The 18,437-nt window shown below is 43.1% G+C and overlaps 1 pseudogene; it reads left to right on the plus strand.

The window, feature by feature from the left end:
* Positions 1-16,988: 16,988 nt before the first annotated feature.
* Positions 16,989-18,021, plus strand: LOC143411704 (phosphoglycerate kinase 1 pseudogene; annotated as a pseudogene).
* Positions 18,022-18,437: the final 416 nt, after the last annotated feature.

Raw genomic sequence — 18,437 nt, forward strand, 5'->3', positions numbered from 1 at the left:
TCATCCTTTATTCTAGAGAAGTTGATTCTTTTCCTTGAAAAGGGTCTCTCAACCACTTGTTTGTTCATTCATTCATTCTTCCATGTCCCCGACACACTCTTGTTGGTTAGCAAGGAGCAAACGTGAATCCTTGTCCATGAGAGGCTTATGACCTAGTGTTTCTTTCTTAACAGTTTTTTTCTGGTTGACAAGATGTAGGCAGTTGGGCCTCATCCTTTTGTAAATCTCAGGGCAGAGATGGTATGGGGGAATCAACTGAATGGGAGATGTATAAATGCCATTATCTCCAAGCGAAAGTATTCTCAGAGGTTTGCAAAAGTCAGGTATGATCCAAACTCAATCCTGGCTCTTTGGATTGTCTGGACCTTTCAGGGAGCAGAGAGAAGCTCTCTCTGGTTAATTCTAGTCTTCACTGAGATCATGTGCCAGAACTTGCTGCTGATGCTTCATCCGGCCTCCTTGAACAGAGCCACTACTTTGTGTTGATTCGGTCTGTACACAGTCTAATTAACATGGACTCAATAAGCTCCTGGAATGTTTATCAAATCACTTTATTTTGCTTTTACATAATAGCCCTGTACTGTGAGCAGCTACTAATACTTATTAAAAATGAAAAAGGAACTCAGGAGACGTTTATCCTTCGATTTTTGAGGACCACAAAATGTTTGATTCTACAAGAGGACTAGTAAATCATACCCACAGGAAGACATTAAGAAGATAGATTTTTTTTTGTTCCCTTCCCCCACTACAAAAAAAGCAAAGTTGGCATTACATTCTTTGGGAAGCTCAGCAACCCTGAATCGGGCCTTCTAAAGTTAACCCTGCAGGTTCTGCCTTGAGTGCATTATGCTCTGGTGTTGAGTTGCAGGGCTCCTCCCACCATGTAACATTAGTCACCCTCCACCCTGACAGAGTGCAGCAGGCATGACTTGTCAGCCCTCAACTCATGGAAAATTTGACCTCTTTCAAAGACAATGGCATCAGGCCCCTCCAGCAATTCCTCACCTGTTTCACATATTTTCTATAATGCGTCTATAAAATGCCTCCACATCAATGCTCTGGCGAGGACGAGAATTTGATTTCACAAGTAGAAAAATATTTGAAGGAATTTTCAGAAGTCAAATCAATCTACTTTCAGATTTGCAGGATTGTTTTCCAAAACATGATATGTGGACTTTCATTACTTTGTAAATACGTGCTATGAACTTTATAGCTTACTTCTGGCATGTAATGTGGTTAAGTTGGGATTACTTTGTGGATCATAACTCTCCTGCATGGATTCTAAATCCTTATTTTGCATGAATATACATTTTCCCCTTTTGCCCTGAATCATTCTAAGTCTTATTAAGTGAAGTTCAGGCCCAGAGAAGTGCTGGTGCCTCTCTGTGGCCACACTGGGCACACCCCCACCTCCAAAGTTCTTTGCAGGGAGCACAGAATTGATATTTCAGCTGAAGCATCATCCGCAGTGCAGACAGAGTGCAGAACACAGCCCTGGGTGGAAGCAGCATTTCAATTTGCTTGCAGGAGGGAGGATCAAGGACAGGGCTGGGACAAGTCTGGTGACGGTGAGTATGGCTGCTGCTGCTGCTCTGCTTGCCAGTGTCAAAGCACCTTTGGCCAGAGGGTCTATTGGGATTGCAAGGAGCTCACTTAGAATCTTTTGGGGCTCAGGCAGGCTTGGTGCTCTCTCTTGCATTGTCCTAGCTACATCCCTCCCACCCTATCCGGATTCTCTTGCAAGGCTTTTTTTTTTTTTTCCTCTCTACTGTGTTATACCCCACCCACTTGCCTAGCCTAAAGTTAAACAAAAAAAAAAAAAAAAAAGGAAGAAAGGAAGAAAGAAAGATGAAAAGGCACAAAAAATTTCATGTACCCTTCCCCAAGATTCCTTTAATTAGATGTTAGATCAATCTCCCTTTCCTATTTCTCCAAGGACTTTCATCATTCTTGCCCTGTTCAATTCAGGGACAGCACAAGTAGAGGAAGCTTAAGTGACTTCATACATTAAATATAGGACTTCCAGAAAGGAAAATGACCATGCTGTCTGTATGGGATTCTCCATCCTTGCTAAGCTATTAATAACTCATGACAGGGTAGATTTTATTATTTAACTTGCTTCTTTAGCATGCCAAGGTCTTGACTGAAGGTGCACCTCAAAGCAATGATACAACTGACCTCTCTATCTACCCAAGGGGTCTTTGAGGCTCTTTGCCTTCCTCTGTGCCCAGACTCTTCCTTGTGGACCTGTAGGAATCTACCTCTTTGTTTTTAAAGTGTGTGTATTGGTCTAGTCTGGCATAGTTGCTTGTACATCTGTCGAATGCAGCACGACTTTTGAGGCATGAAACTGTGCTGCTAATTCAGGTTTAGAGCACTCTGTGTGAACTGCATAGAGTTAGTGGTTTTCATATTTTCTAGGGATTCTTTCATTTGGAGTGATAACCTATTTTTTAAGTTTTTTTCTGTCCAGAGCCTTAAAGGATATGGCATTTCTATACTTACTCACACATGACATTTTTTTTTTTTTTTTTTTTTTGGTAAGGTGTTGGCTTAGATTGAACTTTTAAGTAAGAATGGCTAAGAAACAGATTTATAACAAACCCCCAACTTCGTGCGTGTCCTTCATACAACAGTAATTTCCCCTCAGCCATTCCCTGGAAATAGCCACCTGGGAGTGCATCTGCCACCTCAGCCCACAGGCTCCCTCATGCTGTCTCCTCCGTCCTCAGTAGTGTGTGATTATTCACAGGCAACAGGACTGCACTTCCAAGTGGAGATTAGGTGACGGCCCAGGAGCAGGAGCAAACCGATTGTCTCTTTCTGGAGGAAGCACGGTCTCCTGGTTGTGAAAATACCCTCTTGTCAAGAGAGCAGAACGGGGGAGCAGATCTTGGCCCTGGGATTGTTCTTCAATATTGTTGGAAGCCATGTGTGGATTTTAGGCCCTTTTTATTGGTTTTCTCCACAAGCTCCTGCACTGGGCTGCTGGCTGTCAGCCCCCTTCATTGCTCCTCTGGGGTTATTCTTCCTCTTGGAGATTTGTTCCCGAGCACCCTGCTTCTCATGAATAGACTGGGGTGTGGATGGAAAAGAATCCTCTATATTCTGGAGAGTTTTTATCCAAATACAAGGTTGGCATTTCTCAAGCCCAGCCACTACTGCACAAAGAAGTTGGCACGCGCCGGATGGCGATGTCTCGCACTTGGCAGGCCTCCTCTGGCTGGCAGCGCTGGTGGTACCTGTGCTGTCCTGTCATCTCTCGGCTGCACATTTTGGAGGGCACTCCTGGCCACACGGGCGGGGCGGGGGCGCTCTACAACTGCCGGGCTCAGATGCCAGATGCGGGAATGTGTTTTTCCAGCAGCAGCGATGGCGGCAGCAGCAGGAGCAGCGAGGGGCTCCTGGAATTCACTCCCTTCCTGGCTTCTTCTCAAACTTCTCTGCTGGCGCTTCTGCAAAACTCTTGCTTAAGAGGACAGGCTGACAATCTGTTGGCTGCTTTGCTGGATGCCATTGTGTTTTGACTTGCTTTTGATGGCACAGACTTTATTGGCTCTGGGTGTCAAGTTTCTGTGCAAACCTTTGCTCTGGTGCGTGCCGAGTGAGTGAATTCAATGTCCATAATAAGACCTTGCCATATCTCTTAATCCTATGAGTCTTTCAGTGGGATGGATGAACGAGCCAGAAATAATTTGGAGCTGGCAGGACAAGATGAGCCTAATTCTCCTCCTGGGCAAGGAGAAAGTGGACCAATCCAACGGCATAAAGGGAATTCTTGTCTATCCTTGGATGTCCTCCTGCAGGGGATGGAGCAAGGAAGGGGTGGGCTTCTCTCTTCTTCCCATTACTAGTGCAAATAGTAGAATCTGTTTCCTGGGTTCCAGAGTCCTAAAACTGGGTGGGATAAGAGGTAGAAATTCCATTCCCTGCCTCAGCAATTCCTTGGCACTGATTGCCAAGGAGAGAGTTTCTGCTCATGCTGAGCGTCTTTTGGAAGTTTTGCAGCCTGAGAATATGGGTTCCATAAAGCTGATGGTAAGATGGGAGGAGAGGAGATAAGAATGTCTTTCTGGAATCATAGAACACCAAAATGCCAAAGGACCCAGCCCCTGCACTGTGTGAGCTAGTTCTGTGGCAGGATGAATTGAATGATTGTGCACAGATGTTAGGAGAGCAGACAGATTTTTCTGTCTTCTGTGCCCAGCAGGACTTCATTCCAAGTTATACCTTGTGGACAAAGAGAAGAAGATGAGCTTGAGAAGTTCTAGTTGCTGGGAAGATTATCTGGGTGTGTTTTGAGTATGATCAAATCTCCTTTTATGTCTGCAGCCCCCCTTTCTCACAGCCTGCCCCTCATAATTTCAGTTCCGGTCTCTAAGTGCACTCATCACTCCTCCTCCTCCTTTGCAGGGGCTGGTCCTCCTCCACAAGCATATATCCTTCCCTCCTTATACCAGACTTGCCTTATTGGCTCCCACTGCCACTTCCCAGATGCCCACACCTAAAGAAGTGGCCCTGCTTCAGGACTCCCATTGCACTGTACTTCTCCCAGTGAGAGTCTGTCTATATGGGACTGTATGTTCCAGCTCTGACTCCTTGTCTAGCTCGTTAGGACTGCCCAGGACAGGATTCTAGACAGAGTTGTTTCATGATAGGCTTTCAAACAATATCTGTTAGATACTCAAATGCAGGTGTAGGCGCTCTCATCTCCTCTTCTCTAGACTCACATCATGCCCAAAACATCTTAAAGGAAAGAGCTAGAAATTAGAATATGAATTGCTACCATTTTCTGAGCACTCACTAAGGGCAGGAGACTGTATAAGAGGCTTTGGATCCATCATGTTCACAATAACCCTGCAAAGTATCCATATGACTTGTTTGCACATGGCATCATGCTGGGAATGCCCTTCTCTCCTGGAACACAGAGAAGTGAGGGGCTTGCTGGGGCTGCGAGCCAGTCTTCCCTTGGCTCTAACCTTGGTTTTCAACTCTGTCAGTAACCTACTGCATCTGACAGAGTAAACTAGGTTACACTGCAATAACAACTACCAAAGAGACCCCCACATCTTGGTGGCTTAAAACAAAAGCTTGTTATTTTCTCATCTACACTTTGTATCTGTCTCATGTAGGTGGGATGCTCTGCTCAACATAGTCTCTCAGGGACCCAGGATGAACGTCTTCCACAGGTAATTAAATGCTTCCGTCACTTTTTATCACCACTCATTGGCTCATTGGCTATGCTTAGTCTCTTGGTCCTTCCTAAAGATGAAGGGGTAGGCAGCTGGTCCTCCCTGCCTCTGACACGAGAAGACAACTTCTTAGGAGCGAGCTAATCACCATGAATTGCCATCACGTCTAGTGTTGTGTGCTGACATTACTACAAAGGAAGGTGTTGAGTGGTGCCTCTCTAGTTGTTGCTTCATTCAGGACTTTGTTTCTCCAACGTTAATTACTGAAGCTTTAAAAATGGACCATTTTACATATGATGTGTGTTTTTTTTTATCTTGTTCTTTTTGTATTCTTTATTTTTAACTGTTGATGGATCTTTATTTTATTTACATGTATGAGGTGCTGAGCATCAAACGCAGTGCCTCACGCATGCTAGGCAAGCACTCTACCACGGAGCTTCCACCCCAGCCCCCGTGTATTGTTTTTAAAGGGATCTCAGTCTGGGTGGTAGTTATGGATATTGATTAAAGGGAAGGAAAACCTTTGACCTCTTCTAGTTCATTTCCATTTCTTTATGTCATATTGAAGTGAACTTACAATAGGAAATTTTTTTAGCTATAAAATTAGCCACCTAAGAAACACAACATGAGCATAGTAATTCATATTTCTAATTGACCTACAGCTTTGCCATTGAGCCCCAGCCTGGGACAGGTAGGTTAGGCCCAATTTTATGACTTCTCATTATCCACATTATTCATTTAAAAAAAATTCAGAGATATTATGAAATGAGATTCCTGGGATTCCTAAATTTCATTATCAGTGAGTGCTGTGTGTTCAATATGGCTTGGGTGAGTCCTCCCAGGGTTCCTGTGTTGGAAGCTTGGTCCCAAGTGTGCTAATGCTGGGAGATGGGTAGCGGACTTTTATGAAGTGGGGCCTTATAAGAGGTTCTTAGTGATTGTGGAGTACCCTTGGAATGGATTAGGACTAAATGAATTAAATGTCTACCTGAATCCATCATAGGACCTTTTATTAGTTCTCAGGAGAATGATTGTTTAAAAGTGAGTCTGACCCTGAATTTTGCTGGCTACCTATCTCAAATGTGATCTGTCCTCCTACACATATTTCTGCCTTTGTGGTTCCATTCACTATGAGGTCTTCACCAGAGTTGAGATGATACTAACACCATGCCATTCAACCTCCAGAACTGTGAGTTAAACAGAATTTTTTTTTTTATAAATTAGCCTGCCTCATGTGTTTCATTATAGCAATGAAAAATAGTCTAATACAGTGAATGTGGTTTTCCTAATGATGGAAGCTATTCTACTCTCACATGAATCATATCATTTAAGAGTAGACTTGGGGGAAAACTGGGGAAGCTTGATTTATTTCTTTGGAACATCGTACTGCTTTTTATTCAGATATTTTGAATACTGATTTTTAAAAATTGAAACTGTGTCCTGATATCTCAGGAAAATTCTTTCATTGGTTTACTTAGTAAGTCAGTCAGGTTGTCAACAATGAATGGCTTCCATGTGCTGGGGAGTTAGGGATACGGAAACCAATGAGCCATAGTTTCTATGCTCAAAAATTTCATGCTCTAGTGAAGAATTAGAAAACAAATATAATCATGTATCCCTTAATGACAGGGATAGTTCTGAGAAATGCAACAAAAGGTAATTTCATCATTGTGTGGACATTACAGAGTATGCTTACACAAACTTAGATGGTGCAGCTTTCCACACACCTAGGCAACATGGTAGAGTTTGTTGCTCCTAGACTGCAAACCTGCCCAGCACGTTACAGCTGAGTGCTGTTGGCAATTGTAACACAATGGTAAGTATGTGTGGCTGTGATCATAGCTAAACAGAAAATGCATAGTAAAAATGTGATATAAAAGATTTTTTAAAAATTGGCACATATGCACAGGACACTTACCATGAACAGAGTTTGCAGGACTGAGGATGCTCCAAGTGGGTCAGCTGTTTTTGTGATGAGAGAACGTGAAGGCGGGGGACACCACTGCACACTATAGTAGACTGTAAAAACACTACCGTTAGACTGCACCCACATACTTTTCTGTTTTTGCAATAACACATGTAGTTTATTGTTAAATTTTTACTTCACAAACTTCAGGTTTTAAAGCTTTTTGTGTCTTTTGTAAATAATGCTTTGCTTAAAACACAAACATATTGTATAGCTGTACAAGTTTTTCTTTCTTTGATGGTCTTGTTCTATAAGTTTCTTTTTCTATTTTTAAAATTTTAAATTTTATTACCTTTTAAATTTTTTAATTAGAAACTAAAACACAAACACACACATGAACCTAGGAGTACACAGGGTCAGGATCATCAGTACTGCTGTCTTCCACCTCCACATCTTGTCACACTCAAAGGCCTTCAGAAGGGACCATAACATGAACAGAGTTGCCATCTCCTGGGACAACAGTGCCTTCTTCTGTAGTTGTGTGTGTACACACATGGCTGCGCTACTATGAGACTGTACCTTGACAACTTCCACTTAATGAGAAATGTCTACCTGAAGAACCTTGTATCCTTTAATGACCCCAAGTCCTTACACAAGGAAGGGAATGACCACATGTGAAACCATGCCAAATTGATGGTTTGCCTTGGTGTCGGGCTCTGGCAGTGCAGATGCTTATAGCTTTGTGGGCTTATATTGATGGCCAGCTCTAACTGTAGCACAAACAAATAATGTGTGCTTATATCAAAAAATCATACTTGAGGGGCTGGGGTTGTGGCTTAGTGGTAGGGCACTTGCCTAATATATGTGAGGCACTGGGTTCCATCCTCAGCACCACACACACACAAAATAGAGATTAAAAACATCATACTTGAAATTCACCTTAAGAGCAATTAGGCTTTTTTTTTTTTTTTTTTTTTTTTTGGTCCACAGTGTATGCAAAACCTACTTGGGTATTATACTTTATAAAAGAAGCAACTTCTAAAGAAGTAAACTTGGCCTGTCTTTCCTGAAGTGCTTTTACCCCAAGCTGAGCCAAGTGAGATGGAGGGAGGCCACCCCCTCTCTTGCTCAGGGTTACATAGGGAGCATAATTAAAGTGGGAAGTGGGTTGTAACTGATACACACTTAAGAAGGGTGGTTTGTCATGCTTTCCAGATTTTCCTTCTACAGAGGCGAAATGCAAGCCCGAGCATTAGTTATTGACAGGGGACAAATACATCCTGAAGCCCAAGCCAACGTGAAGTCATCGTTATTTTGGACAGGGCCAAGCTGATAAGGGGGGTTCTTTTCTCAGAAGAATGTCTTACTGTTTGGAAGTTCGCAATCCACTCTATGGGATTAAACAGAAGAATAATAAATTATCCTTTCTTTATCCTTTGAGTATCTGCTGAAAAGATCAGTGCTGAGTGGATATTGGATCCTCTCTACTTAGTTTAGACAGGTGAGGAAAAGCAACCCTGTGTCAGGGAAAATGTCACCCAAGACAAGAGCTTAGAGATGATTTCTTTCTGCTCAGGGCAGGGCTTAATGCAAGAAAACAATTCCCCCGCCTCTCGCCCTCTCCTCAGGAACCCAAGGCGTGCGTCTGCATTCCCAGACCTTTTCTGCTCTGTTTCTCACAGGCGTATGGAGAATGTCTGGGGAGACACGGAAAAACAAAGGTTCAGGAAAACATATGGCCAAGACTCCCCCAAAGAGCAGCCGATAAATCCCGATTGTGCCTCAGCCTGTGGCCCATGAGTCACCCATCTCCCACAACTGATCATACTAGTGACACTGAGGCACCAGAGCCTCAGCCCCATCAGCTCTCATCTCCATGGGAACAGGAAGGCATGTTCTTTTTGGTAGAACCTGTCTGTCCTACACCACAACATGGTTGGATATCATCCCAATGGAGTAATACATATGAAATGATGCTGTGAAAGGGTTCGGCCTTGCACTTGCACAAACATGTCTTTCTCTTCCTGCCTGTGTTAGTCAGCTTTCCATCACTATGTCAAAATACCTAAGAGAATCAACTTAAAAGGGGGAAAGGTTTATTTTGGCTTATAGTTTCAAACCTGACAGTTCATGATCACTTGGTCCAATTGCTTTGGTACTGAGGTGGCATAGTACATCACTGAGGGGGTATGTGATAGAGGAGGGCTTTTTACTTCATGACAGAAGAGGCAAAGAGAGAGAAACAGGGAGGGTCTGGGTCCCCTCCAGGATGTACATACTCCCCATGGCCTAACTTCCTCCCACCAGGTCCTATTTCTTAAACATTCCACCATCTCCCAATAGCATCACAGGCTTGAGACCAAGCCTTCATGGGCCTTTGAGGGACATTTCAGATCCAAACTATCACACCACCTCAGCCCTGGTGGCATGCAGCACCATTTGAAGTCCTCTAAAATTGCTTGCTATGGTTTAAATATTGCTTGTTTCCTGGGGGTTTGTGTATTGGAAGCTTGATCCCCAATGTGCTGATGTAAGATGTGGCGGGATCTTGAAGAGTAAAACTAATGGGATGGCTCAGCCAGGGCTGAGTTGTTGCTATCTTAATGAACAGGATCACTGAATGGTCCAGGCATCTACCAAGTATCTGAACCAAATGTATTGCCTGGCAAGATGCACAATGTCTCAGGGAGAAGCAGCAACTTCTCATGGTAGAAAACACGGAGCCCCTGGAAGTCTGCAGCACAGGGAGACCTGGGTGTACTTGTCCTTGATTGGTCCTCTCCGGCCACTGTGTGGATGGTGGTATTTTGAGAGATATTGGAGACCAGAGCCTGGATGACAGTGGGAAACACCTATCAGATTTTAGGAGAGAGAAGGTGGGAATGTGGACCATAATGGGGGTGGAGGTTTGGGATATACAGAAAGGAGAAGCTCAGAAGTGCTGGCAGTATGTGGGAGAAAGTAGTGGGAGTCCAGTACTAGGATGGCCAATGGGGTAGAGAATGCCAAGCCCAAGAGGGGAACAGACCCTGTATATGGTGAGGCTGCCTGTCTCTCCCTTTACCCCTGAGGAGATTTACTTGGCTCACCCCATAGACCATTTTACCTTCCTCACCGGAGATTTTCTTTCTGAGGCATGTCATAGTGTCACCACTTTGCTGTGGCTGCCCCAGTTCACATGGTGCAAGAGGTAAAGTGTTTTAAATTCCTTTCTAGGACTCTTGTTGGCATTGTGATCAGAGTACCTCCTCCTTATCTAGGGTGGAGGTCCCTTCTTCCCATCTTTCCGGTCCTCTGAGGACAATGCTTTTAGTTTCCTAGCAGACAGCACCTCCTTTTACATATGTACCTGTTAAGTTCCTGGAGAGGCCCACCTCATTGATTTTGGTTAGATTCTTGTTACCTGGTCACCTTGGAAACAGACATGCCCAGTCCATGGAGAGCTACATACACATTGCCAGCCAGAGCGACATGGTTCCAAAGTCACTGAACAAGGTCTCAAAGCCCTGGTTCAGGTATCTTGTATATCATTTGACCAAACCTATTGTCAAGGTGTGCAGTAACAAAGACCCCAAAGCAGAAATGCTATTGATTCTGAGGGACTAGCAACTCATGCCGTAGTGCTGGTGTTTTTTCTTATCAGGGAGGCATTCCATGGGCAGATATCATTTTGACTCCAAATGTGGCAATGTTCCGCATGATCCATGAACTCTCAGTTCTGGCTCCTTTGCATGGAAAACTTTCAATAGAACCCTTTTCAAAGCAGTGTCCTCCTTGGCTTTGGGGTTTTCTACCTGCTCCAGTAGATCTGGAGGATCTCGCCTGGGGACTCCAAGTACTGACATATCTGGAGAGGTGTGGCTAGTCTGCTGTTAGGATTCATTTCTCCCCCTTTGATGATGTTCTTGTGGATGGGTGTGGGCATTGTGATTTTAGTGAACAAAAATAACAACCAACATGGTCTTCTGTTCTTGAATCTCAAGGTCACTTTTATCTTGGTGGCATTATTTTCACTCATTGAAAATACAAAGCATGAATTGGTGTTTGTTTTCCCTAAGAGCCTTAAGAGCACAGGGAAGCTCCATTGCTTCAAACCTTTAAATTGCATGACATACCAAAGAGTCTTCTTCTTCTTCTTTTTCTTTTTTTTTTGTTTTGTTTTTAATGTATGTGTCCCAGGTTTTGTGTTTTCTCATACAGGTCCAGATCCTAATCACATTCCCCTCTTAGCAATCTGACCGAGCCCACCATCTTGTCTCTCTATAAAATCAGTGCAAGTTGAACCATCTTTTTTTTTTTTTTTTTAATTTTTATTGTTGGTTGTTCAACACATTACATAGTTCTTGATATATCATATTTCACACTTTGATTCAAGTGGGATATGAACTCCCATTTTTACCCCGTATACAGATTGCAGAATCACATCGGTTACACATCCATTGATTTACATATTGCCATACTAGTGTCTGTTGTATTCTGCTGCCTTTCCTATCCTCTACTATCCCCCCTCCCCACCTCCCCTCCCCTCTTCTCTCTCTACCCCCTCTTCTGTAATTCATTTCTCCCCCTTGTATTTTTTCCCTTTCCCCTCACTTCCTCTTGTATGTAATTTTGTATACCCCTGAGGGTCTCCTTCCATTTCCATGCAATTTCCCTTCTCTCTCCCTTTCCCTCCCACCTCTCATCCCTGTTTAATGTTAATCTTCTTCTCATGCTCTTTGTCCCTACTCTGATCTTAGTTACTCTCCTTATATCAAAGAAGACATTTGGCATTTGTTTTTAAGGGATTGGCTAGCTTCACTTAGCATAATCTGCTCTAATGCCATCCATTTCCCTGCAAATTCTATGATTTTGTCATTTTTTAATGTAGAGTAATACTCCATTGTGTATAAATGCCACATTTTTTTTTTTATCCATTCATCTATTGAAGGGCATCTGGATTGGTTCCACAGTCTAGCAATTGTGAATTGTGCTGCTATGAACATCGATGTGGCAGTATCTCTGTAGTACGCTCTTTTAAGGTCTTCAGGGAATAGTCCGAGAAGGGCAATGCCTGGGTCAAATGGTGGTTCCATTCCCAGATTTCCCAGGAATCTCCATACTGCTTTCCAAATTGGCCGCACCAATTTGCAGTCCCACCAGCAATGTACAAGTGTACCCTTTTCCCCACATCCTCGCCAGCACTTGTTGTTGTTTGACTTCCTAATGGCTGCCAATCTTACTGGAGTGAGATGGTATCTTAGGGTGGTGTTGATTTGCATTTCTCTGACTGCTAGAGATGGTGAGCATTTTTTCATGTACTTGTTGATTGATTGTATGTCCTCCTCTGAGAAGTGTCTGTTCAGGTCCTTGGCCCATTTGTTGATTGGGTTATTTGTTATCTTATTGTCTAATTTTTTGAGTTCTTTGTATACTCAGGATATTCGGGCTCTGTCTGAAGTGTGAGGAGTAAAGATTTGTTCCCAGGATGTAGGCTCCCTATTTACCTCTCTTATTGTTTCTTTTGCTGAGAAAAAACTTTTTAGTTTGAGTAAGTCCCATTTGTTGATTCTAGTTATTAACTCTTGTGCTATGGGTGTCCTATTGAGGAATTTGGAGACCGACCCCACAGTATGTAGATCGTAGCCAACTTTTTCTTCTATCAGACGCCGTGCCTCTGATTTGATATCAAGCTCCTTGATCCATTTTGAGTTAACTTTTGTGCATGGCGAGAGAAAGGGATTCAGTTTCATTTTGTTGCATATAGATTTCCAGTTTTCCCAGCACCATTTGTTGAAGATGCTATCCTTCCTCCATTGCATGCTTTTAGCCCCTTTATCAAATATAAGATAGTTGTAGTTTTGTGGATTGGTTTCTGTGTCCTCTATTCTGTACCATTGGTCCACCCGCCTGTTTTGGTACCAGTACCATGCTGTTTTTGTTACTATTGCTCTGTAAAGTCTGGTATCGCTATACCACCTGATTCACAATTCCTGCTTAGCATTGTTTTTGCTATTCTGGGTCTTTTATTTTTCCATATGAATTTCATGATTGCTTTCTCTATTTCTACAAGAAATTCCATTGGGATTTTGATTGGCATTGCATTAAACCTATAGAGAACTTTTGGTAATATCGCCATTTTGATGATGTTAGTTCTGCCGATCCATGAACAGGGTATATTTTTCCATCTTCTAAGATCTTCTATTTCTCTCTTTAGGGTTCTGTAGTTTTCATTGTATAAGTCTTTCACCTCTTTTGTTAGGTTGATTCCCAAGTATTTTATTTCTTTTGAGGATATTGTGAATGGAGTGGTTGTCCTCATTTCCATGTTGAACCATCTTTTAAGAGCTTGCTGAGATCTGATCTCTTCTCTGAAGCCTTCCTGGATAACTTGAGCTGATAGTGATGTCATTCTTCCACCCCAGCAGTTTCTTCATGGTCTTATTATTCTTATTGTTCTTCCCCTATTTCTCTTCCTCCTCTTATTTGCCTAGAACATCTTGCTTACTGTTTTCACAGTTAACTTTTATTCCTCTGGTCTGGTGCAAGCCCTTTGAAATCAGGAATCATGATTATTATTTATATATTTCCAAGCATTAAGCTTGACACCTTGCCTTATGGTAAGTGATACATAGAAATAGTCGGGTGACTCATTGGTGATTTCTCCATGTAGCAATTAACTCAGCAGTTACTTATTGAGAGGATTGGTTGCCCAATCGGCTGTCCATGGGCCTCTTAGGAGCCCTGATTCATCCTGACAACTGCTCTGGGTGCTGGCTGGGAGGATCCTGTGTTTCTGACTGTCTCATTTGGTCTCCATTTACATTTTCAGATTATCGGTTCGGGATGATTCTGAGGTTTTTCCAGCCGTGGATGGCCAGAATAAGTATAATTCATAGTGGAAATGTGGAACATTTCAGTGATTAGGCATCTGTTCCATGCATAACAGCTACAGTTTATAATTCAATGTGCTGAAAGTTACTGACAAGCACCGCATGCTATGTGGGATGTTTTATCAGTGCCCAGAAACCAGCATAGGAAACCGTTTCTGGGTAGAACATTGAAGCTGAAGAGGGTGGTTGGTGTAGTGTAGAGAAGTCCAACTCCACCATTTGAATAGCATCTTGGTGACTATTGCCATCATCAATATTTTTCTTTAGCTTTTCTTGTTTTCTTTTTCCTTTATGTAAATAAAGGCTTCTTTTTAAAAGGAAACTCTGGGCTGTACTTCATGTGGGAGATCAATGTCACCATCACAAATTAAATATTTTTATATTTAATTGTATGATATATTCATTATGATTTAAAGTGTAAATTTATGACTCCTGGAATGATAAGCATTTTGCCCATATGGCACCCAAGGGGTGTTCACCAGCTCTGCTAATGGCCACAGTGATACATGGCCCACTAGGAAGATCTGGACAGAAAGGGGGCTCCATGTGGATTCACACTCTGCCAAGGCTAAGTTCTGTTGTTTGGGAGAAGATGCTTAATGTCTGCTTCCTCACCAAAGAAAAGGGAATAATGGTATCTCCCCTTCAGAGCTGGTTCTTTGGAACATCATGTATGAACAGTCATATTTAGCTCAGTGCCTGGCAAAGAAAAGTATGGAAAGATAAACAATGTGAAGACTTTCCATGAGCAAATATGATGAGAATTTTTCTCAGAGAAGACAAGCAATCAAGTGTAGCTATGCATCAGCTCTCATTGAACTTGGAATGACACTTCATTATATTTAAATCATTTAATGGTTGAGTGTGTTTGGTGAAAAGAGCTTAGAATATTCATACCAATGTATGTTCCTTCCCAGAGCAGATCACAGCATCAGAAGTGTGAGAATCAACTCTTCTAAATCATGTCCCTTCTTTTCTCATGACTCTGTCCAACCCTGAGGTGACATCCTCTGTCCTCGGTCTCCAACTATGTGCTTTTCTTGGGTTCCTTTTCAAACCAGGGAATACTGTTGTGTTCTTAGCCTGAGTTGTCTGCTAGGTACCTAGGTTGGGGTGAGGAAGAGTGGAGTGAGGTGCGGTCACTGTGAAGAAAAGCTCAAGATACCTGGATCCCGGCCAGGCATGGGACAAGCAGAGTGTACTTTGCAGGCCATCTGGCTGCATGCCTGGTGCTCAGTGTGACCTGGGACACCTCTAAGCTGCTGTGGTTTTGGCAGTGAGGAGAGAGTTTGGCTTATCCACCAGCCCCTGCCTCCCACTCTGTCCTGGTGGGAAGCCCCACCTCCTGCCCCTCAATGACCTTTAGCAAGCTGGGCAAATGCACCCAGTGGATCCCTGCTCTGTGCCCATCCTTGCCAGCCCTTCTGTTGGTTGTAGGGAATGACAACCAGAGCACCTAAGTGTTCCCAAGTGTTAGGCTATCAGATGACAGTAAAAGTTGAACTGACAGTCTGACACTTGTCGGGTGGTGGTTAAATTTGCAGGAGCCAGACTACTTCATGACATGAGAGCAGAAACCTCCCGAGAGTAAATCTGTGCCTAACCTCCTTTCAAGGGGTGATTCCTCAACAAGGGGTAAGTGAAGTTGCAGGAAATGGAGAAATTTCTCCCAGGTTAGTTATTGAGCTGTTGCTAATCCAATTCATTTATTTTATAATTGTTATAATTTATAATTTTATAATTACAGATAATATCTGGCTTAATAATGCTTCAATTTAGGATTTTACAATGGTAGTAAAGTGACGTGCATTCAGTAGAAACCATTCAGTAGAAATGGGATTTGGAATTGGGAGATTTTCCTGGGGTAGTGCCATGTGGTCTGATCCTCCTTTGCAATGCTCTGTGGGGACAGCTCCTGGTCAGCCTCATGTTCACTGGTGGAAACCAGGGATACTCTACTGTGTGGGACAGCTCAGCTGGGACATTCAGTGAGTTAGGCATGTCAAGCACAGTTTCCATTTATGATATTTTCAACTCATAATGGGTTTATTGGGATGTGAGCCCATTATAAGTTGAGGAGTATCTATGTTTTACAATTGTTATAATGAAGGTCAGATGCCTAGACCAGGATATGAAAGACCTGTAGCTCATAGTGGGACTTACATTGCAATGGAAAAATAAAAAAGATATAAAGTTTATAGTGTTTGTAATAAAAAACAATAAATGAAAAATAGTTCCAAATTTTTAGGTTGATATTTAGTGCTTCAGGTGTATAGGTAGGGCGATGGAGGGTACAGAGGCCTCTGTTCTGACTCCAGAGAGCACTATATTCTCTCTGCTAAATCATTTTCTCTTTCCTTCCCTTGGTTCCATCCTCTCTGTCCCTGGGATCTTCTCAAATATTTATTAAGATCGTATCGTGTCACATATTTAGGGTATAGTCAGAAAATAATAGCATTGTTTCCTATTCAAACAATTAAAACTCAGTGTAATGGAAACTCCATAATGATGTGTTTATCAACAGGAGGGTAGTATTCAGATGCAGTGGCTGTGTGTCCATATTTGCATGTGTGTTCACGTATGTGTGTAGGTGTGAGTCTGTGTATGTCTATGGTTGCTGACGGTGGTTAGTGGAATCTTTTTTGAAAGGCACAGTGTAGTCATTTGAACTGAAATTTAAATAGGAAGAGGAGTCATTCACATGAAGGCAGGTGAGGGAATTCTTAAAGAGACAAGGAGCATAGGGAAAGGCAGGTGTGTGGAGACCAGCCATTAGTGTAGTGTGTGTTTGGGGAGCGGCAGCAGGCCAGAGCGCTAGCTGGGGATGGGAGGTCCCCTTGGCTTCAACACCATGCTAAATCTTCAGCCTTACTGTGAAGGTGAGGCTTAAAAGTTGCAAGCAAGGCATAAACATGGGATGAAGATGGTGGCGGCACTGGAAATTGATGTATCGGAGGTGGTAGCCATCATCCAGGGTAGAACAGTGGAGGGCTCACCTGGGCGGCCTGTGGAGTTCCCATGTCTGACAAGTACTCCTTAGAACCAGTTGCTATCAAATTAAACTATTTGCTGGGCAAGGATGTTCTGATCTTGAAGGACTGTGTGGGCCCAGAAGTAGAGAAAGCTTGTGCCAATCCAGCAGCTGGGTCTGTTATCCTTCTGGAGAACCTTTGCTTTCATGTTGAGGAAGAAGGGGAGGGAGAAGATGCTTCTGGGAACAAGGTTAAAGCCAAGCCAGCCAAAGTAGAATCTTTCTGAGCTTCACTTTCTAAACTGGGGCATGTCTATGTGAATGATGCTTTTGACGCTGCATATGGCGCTCCATGGTGGGAGTCAATCTTTCACAGAAGGCTGGTGTTTCGTGATGAAGAAGGAGCGGAACTATTTTGCCAAGGCCTTCGAGAGCCCAGAGCGACCTTTCCTGGCATCTTAGGTGGAGCTAAAGTTGCAGACAAGATCCAGCTGATCAGTAATACTCTGGATAAAAGTCAATGAGGTGGTTATTGGTGGTGGAATGGCTTTAACCTCCCTTAAGATGCTCAACAACATGGAGATCGGCACTTCTCTGTTTGATGAAGGGGGATCCAAGATTGTCAAAGACCTTATGTCCAAAGCTGAGAAGAACGGTGTGAGGATCACCTTGCCTGTTGATTTTGTCCCTGCTGAGAAGTTTGATGAGAATGCCAAGACTGGCCAAGACACTGTGGCCTCTGGAATACCTGCTGGCTGGCTGGGCTTGGACTTTGTGGTCCTGAGAGCAGCAAGAAACATGCTGAAGCTGTCGGTTGGGCTAAGCAAATCATATGGAATGGACCTGTGGGTGTCTTTGAATGGGACGCTTTTGCCCAGAGAACCAAAGCACTCATGGATGAGGTGATGAAAGCCACTTCCAGGGGCTGCATTCCCATCACAGGTGGTGGAGGCACGGCCACTGGCTGTGTCAAATGGAACAAAGGATAAAGTCAGCCATGTGAGCACTGGTCGTGAAGCTAGTTTGGAGCTCCTAGAAGGTGAAGTCCTTCCTGGGGTGGATGCTGTCAGCAATGTTTAGTACTTTCCTGCCTTTTGGTTCCTGTGCATGGACCCTAAGTCATCTTAGGATTTTCCACATCTCCACTTGACATTAGCTAAATTCAGATAGTGGCCAAGAGATGTAGCACAGGATTCCTTAAACAGTTGCATAGCATCTCAGCTCATCTTTACTGCACCCTGGATTTGCCTATGTTCTTCAAGGTCTCATTTAAATTTCTTAATGACTAAACCATTGTGCATTCTAGAGTGCATCTATTTATATTTTGCCTGTTAAAGCAAAGTGAGCTGTGTCAACTTAGTTCTCTTTTTTGAAGTAGCTTATTGTGATTAGCTTGTCACTGTTCACTCCTCGGCATGGAAACACGATGAAATTCTAGTTTTAGGGAGAAACCATTGATGATCTATTGACAATCAATAAAAGTGTCCATTGAAACT

The sequence above is a fragment of the Callospermophilus lateralis genome, chromosome 12 (genome assembly GCF_048772815.1).
Source record: "Callospermophilus lateralis isolate mCalLat2 chromosome 12, mCalLat2.hap1, whole genome shotgun sequence".
Lineage (NCBI taxonomy): Eukaryota > Metazoa > Chordata > Mammalia > Rodentia > Sciuridae > Callospermophilus > Callospermophilus lateralis.